The sequence below is a fragment of the Pseudophryne corroboree genome, chromosome 2, assembly GCF_028390025.1.
Source record: "Pseudophryne corroboree isolate aPseCor3 chromosome 2, aPseCor3.hap2, whole genome shotgun sequence".
Lineage (NCBI taxonomy): Eukaryota > Metazoa > Chordata > Amphibia > Anura > Myobatrachidae > Pseudophryne > Pseudophryne corroboree.
In genome coordinates this window covers 815,592,782-815,598,408 of record NC_086445.1, presented here as the reverse complement: position 1 = coordinate 815,598,408, position 5,627 = coordinate 815,592,782, and positions in this window count along the sequence as shown.

The window sequence follows — 5,627 nt, the reverse complement described above, 5'->3', positions numbered from 1 at the left end:
GGGCAAGGAGGGGGTTAGGGGTACATAGTGCTGTGCGTAAGGTATTAGTAGTGGAACCCCAGTCCGCCACAGCACCAGTCACCTGCTCACCCCTGCAGCGCCGAGCATGATAAGGATGGTTATAGATACATAAGATAGATAACTGTAAATAGATAATATTAGAGTTAAGACAAGATCATTAGCATACTCGACGTTGCAACTTTGTCTTTTCTAAGTATCAATGTCTGCCAGGAACATATTATCACGCTACTCTCTTTTTCCAGGTGGGCATTCTCCATGACACAACACGTGAGGGGAACATCAAGCAAGCTACATCCCTGCCTTTTGCCAAGCCACCTTGACTCCAAACTTCTCACAGCAACGATCAAAGGGGAACTACAGCAGAAGAAGACCCAGGACAGGTAATTAATGATTATTAATTACTGATAATATTTCTTTGGTATACATCGATGCTTTAAAAATAGATCAATAGGGAAGGGGCACAGACAGATAGCAGATAGGCCATACTGGGGGGGGGCAAGGAGGGGGTACATAGTGCTGTGCGTAAGGTATTAGTAGTGGCACCCCAGTCCGCCACAGCACCAGTCACCTGCTCAACCCTGCAGCGCCGAGCATGATAAGGATGGTTACAGATAGATAAGATAACTGTGAATAGATAATATTAGAGTTAAGACAAGATCTTTAGCATGCTCGACGTTGCACCTTTGTCTTTTCTAAGTATCAATCTCTGCCAGGAACATATTATCACGCTTCTCTCTTTTTCCAGGTGGGCATTCTCCATGACACAACACGTGAGGGGAACATCAAGCAAGCTACATCCCTGCCATTTGCCAAGCCACCTTGACTCCAAACTTCTCACAGCAACGATCAAAGGGGAACTACAGCAGAAGAAGACCCAGGACAGGTAATTAATGATTATTAATTACTGATAATATTTCTTTGGTATACATCGATGCTTTAAAAATAGATCAATAGGGAGGGGGCACAGACAGATAGCAGATAGGCCATACTGGGGGGGCAAGGTGGGGGTACATAGTGCTGTGCGTAAGGTATTAGTAGTGGCACCCCAGTCCGCCACAGCACCAGTCACCTGCTCAACCCTGCAGCGCCGAGCATGATAAGGATGGTTACAGATAGATAAGATAACTGTAAATAGATAATATAAGAGTTAAGACAAGATCTTTAGCATGCTCGACGTTGCACCTTTGTCTTTTCTAAGTATCAATGTCTGCCAGGAACATATTATCACGCTTCTCTCTTTTTCCAGGTGGGCATTCTCCATGACACAACACGTGAGGGGAACATCAAGCAAGATACATCCCTGCCTTTTGCCAAGACATCTTGACTCCAAACTTCTCACGGCAACGATCAAAGGGGAACTACAGCAGAAGACGACCCAGGACAGGTAATTAATGATTATTAATTACTGATAATATTTCTTTGGTATACATCGATGCTTTAAAAATAAGGCAATAGGGAAGGGGCACAGACAGATTGCAGATAGGCCATACTGGGGGGGGCAAGGAGGGGGTACATAGTGCTGTGCGTAAGGTATTAGTAGTGGCACCCCAGTGCGCCACAGCACCAGTCACCTGCTCAACCCTGCAGCGCCGAGCATGATAAGGATGGTTACAGATAGATAAGATAACTGTAAATAGATAATATTAGAGTTAAGACAAGATCTTTAGCATGCTCGACGTTGCACCTTTGTCTTTTCTAAGTATCAATGTCTGCCAGGAACATATTATCACGCTTCTCTCTTTTTCCAGGTGGGCATTCTCCATGACACAATACGTGAGGGGAACATCAAGCAAGCTACATCCCTGCCTTTTGCCAAGCCACCTTGACTCCAAACTTTTCACGGCAACGATCAAAGGGGAACTACAGCAGAAGAAGACCCAGGACAGGTAATTAATGATTATTAATTACTGATAATATTTCTTTGGTATACATTGATGCTTTAAAAATAGTCCAATAGGGAAAGGGCACAGACAGATGGCAGATAGGCCATACAGGGGGGGCAAGGAGGGGGTACGTAGTGCTGTGCGTAAGGTATTAGTAGTGGCACCCCAGTCCGCCACAGCACCAGTCACCTGCTCACCCCTGCAGCGCCGGGCATGATAAGGATGGTTATAGATACATAAGATAGATAACTGTAAATAGATAATATTAGAGTTAGGACAAGATCATTAGCATACTCGACGTTGCAACTTTGTCTTTTCTAAGTATCAATGTCTGCCAGGAACATATTATTACGCTTCTCTCTTTTTCCAGGTGGGCATTCTCCATGACACAACACGTGAGGGGAACATCAAGCAAGCTACATCCCTGCCTTTTGCCAAGCCATCTTGACTCCAAACTTCTCACAGCAACGATCAAAGGGGAACTACAGCAGAAGAAGACCTAGGACAGGTAATTAATGATTATTAATTACTGATAATATTTCTTTGGTATACATCGATGCTTTAAAAATAGATCAATAGGGAGGGGGGCACAGAAAGATAGCAGATAGGCCATACTGGGGGGGCAAGGAGGGGGTACATAGTGCTGTGCATAAGGTATTAGTAGTGGCACCCCAGTCCGCCACAGCACCAGTCACCTGCTCAACCCTGCAGCGCCGAGCATGATAAGGATGGTTACAGATAGATAAGATAACTGTGAATAGATAATATTAGAGTTAAGACAAGATCTTTAGCCGCTCAACGTTGCACCTTTGTCTTTTCTAAGTATCAATGTCTGCCAGGAACATATTATCACGCTTCTCTCTTTTTCCAGGTGGGCATTCTCCATGACACAACACGTGAGGGGAACATCAAGCAAGATACATCCCTGCCTTTTGCCAAGCCATCTTGACTCCAAACTTCTCACGGCAACTATCAAAGGGGAACTACAGCAGAAGAAGACCCAGGACAGGTAATTAATGATTATTAATTACTGATAATATTTCTTTGGTATACATCGATGCTTTAAAAAAAGAGCAATAGGGAAGGGGCACAGACAGATAGCAGATAGGCCATACTGGGGGGGCAAGGAGGGGGTACATAGTGCTGTGCGTAAGGTATTAGTAGTGGCACCCCAGTCCGCCACAGCACCAGTCACCTGCTCAACCCTGCAGCGCCGAGCATGATAAGGATGGTTACAGATAGATAAGATAGATAAGATAACTGTGAATAGATAATATTAGAGTTAAGACAAGATCTTTAGCATGCTCGACGTTGCACCTTTGTCTTTTCTAAGTATCAATGACTGCCAGGAACATATTACCACGCTTCTCTCTTTTTCCAGGTGGGCATTCTCCATGACACAACACGTGAGGGGAACATCAAGCAAGCTACATCCCTGCCTTTTGCCAAGCCACCTTGACTCCAAACTTCTCACAGCAATGATCAAAGGGGAACTACAGCAGAAGAAGACCCAGGACAGGTAATTAATGATTATTAATTACTGATAATATTTCTTTGGTATACATCGATGCTTTAAAAATAGATCAATAGGGAGGGGGCACAGACAGATAGCAGATAGGCCATACTGGGGGGGCAAGGAGGGGGTACATAGTGCTGTGCATAAGGTATTAGTAGTGGCACCCAAGTCCGCCACAGCACCAGTCACCTGCTCAACCCTGCAGCGCCGAGCATGATAAGGATGGTTACAGATAGATAAGATAACTGTGAATAGATAATATTAGAGTTAAGACAAGATCTTTAGCATGCTCGACGTTGCACCTTTGTCTTTTCTAAGTATCAATGTCTGCCAGGAACATATTATCACGCTTCTCTCTTTTTCCAGGTGGGCATTCTCCATGACACAACACGTGAGAGGAACATCAAGCAAGCTACATCCCTGCCTTTTGCCAAGCCACCTTGACTCCAAACTTCTCACAGCAACGATCAAAGGGGAACTACAGCAGAAGAAGACCCAGGACAGGTAATTAATGATTATTAATTACTGATAATATTTCTCTGACGTCCTAAGTGGATGCTGGGACTCCGTAAGTACCATAGGGAATAGCGGCTCCGCTGGAGACTGGGCACAACTAAAGAAAGCTTTAGGACTACCTGGTGTGCACTGGCTCCTCCCACTGTGACCCTCCTCCAGACCTCAGTTAGAATCTTGTGCCCGGCTGAGCTGGATGCACACTAGGGGCTCTCCTGAGCTCCTAGAAAGAAAGTATATTTTAGGTTTTTTATTTTACAGTGAGATCTGCTGGCAACAGACTCACTGCAGCGAGGGACTAAGGGGAGAAGAAGCGAACTTACCTGGCTGGAGATAGCTTGGGCTTCTTAGGCTACTGGACACCATTAGCTCCAGAGGGATCAAACACAGGACCCGACCTCGATCGTTCGGTCCCGGAGCCGCGCCGCCGTCCCCCTTACAGAGCCAGAAGCAAGAAGTGGTCCGGAAAATCGGCGGCAGAAGACCTCGGTCTTCAACAAGGTAGCGCACAGCACTGCAGCTTTGCGCCATTGCTCCTCATGCACACCTCACACTCCGGTCACTGATGGGTGCAGGGCGCTGGGGGGGGCGCCCTGAGCAGCAATATAAACACCTTGGCTGGCAAATCATCACAATATATAGTCCCAGGGCTATATGTGTGATAAATTACCCTTGCCAGAATCCATGAAAAAAGCGGGAGAAAAGTCCGCCGAAAAAGGGGCGGGGCTATCTCCCTCAGCACACTGGCGCCATTTTCTCTTCACAGTGCAGCTGGAAGACAGCTCCCCAGGCTCTCCCCTGTAGTTTTCAGGCTCAAAGGGTTAAAAAGAGAGGGGGGGCACTAAATTTAGGCGCAATATATGTATACAAGCAGCTATTGGGGGAAAAATCACTCAGTTATAGTGTTAATCCCTGCATTATATAGCGCTCTGGTGTGTGCTGGCATACTCTCTCTCTGTCTCCCCAAAGGACTTTGTGGGGTCCTGTCCTCAGTCAGAGTATTCCCTGTGTGTGTGTGCGGTGTGTCGGTACGGCTGTGTCGACATGTTGGATGAGGAAGGTTACGTGGAGGCGGAGCAGAGGCCGATAAATGGGATGTCGCCCCCTGTGGGGCCGACACCAGAGTGGATGGATAGGTGGAAGGTATTAACCGACAATGTCAACTCCTTACATAAAAGGCTGGATGACGTAACAGCTGTGGGACAGCCGGCTTCTCAGCCCGCGCCTGCCCAGGCGTCTCAAAGGCCATCAGGGGCTCAAAAAACGCCCATTACCTCAGATGGCAGACACAGATGTCGACACGGAGTCTGACTCCAGTGTCGACGAGGTTGAGACATATACACAATCCACTAGGAACATCCGTTGCATGATCTCGGCAATGAAAAATGTGTTACACATTTCTGACATTAACCCAAGTACCACATAAAAGGGGTTTTATGTTTGGGGAGAAAAAGCAGCCAGTGTTTTGTTCCCCCATCAGATGAGTGAATGAAGTGTGTAAAGAAGCGTGGGTTCCCCCGATAAGAAACTGGTAATTTCTAAAAAGTTACTGCTGGCGTACCCTTTCCCGCCAGAGGATAGGTCACGTTGGGAGATATCCCCTAGGGTGGATAAGGCGCTCACACGTTTCTCAAAAAAGGTGGCACTGCCGTCTTAGGATACGGCCACTTTGAAGGAGCCTGCTGATAAAAAGC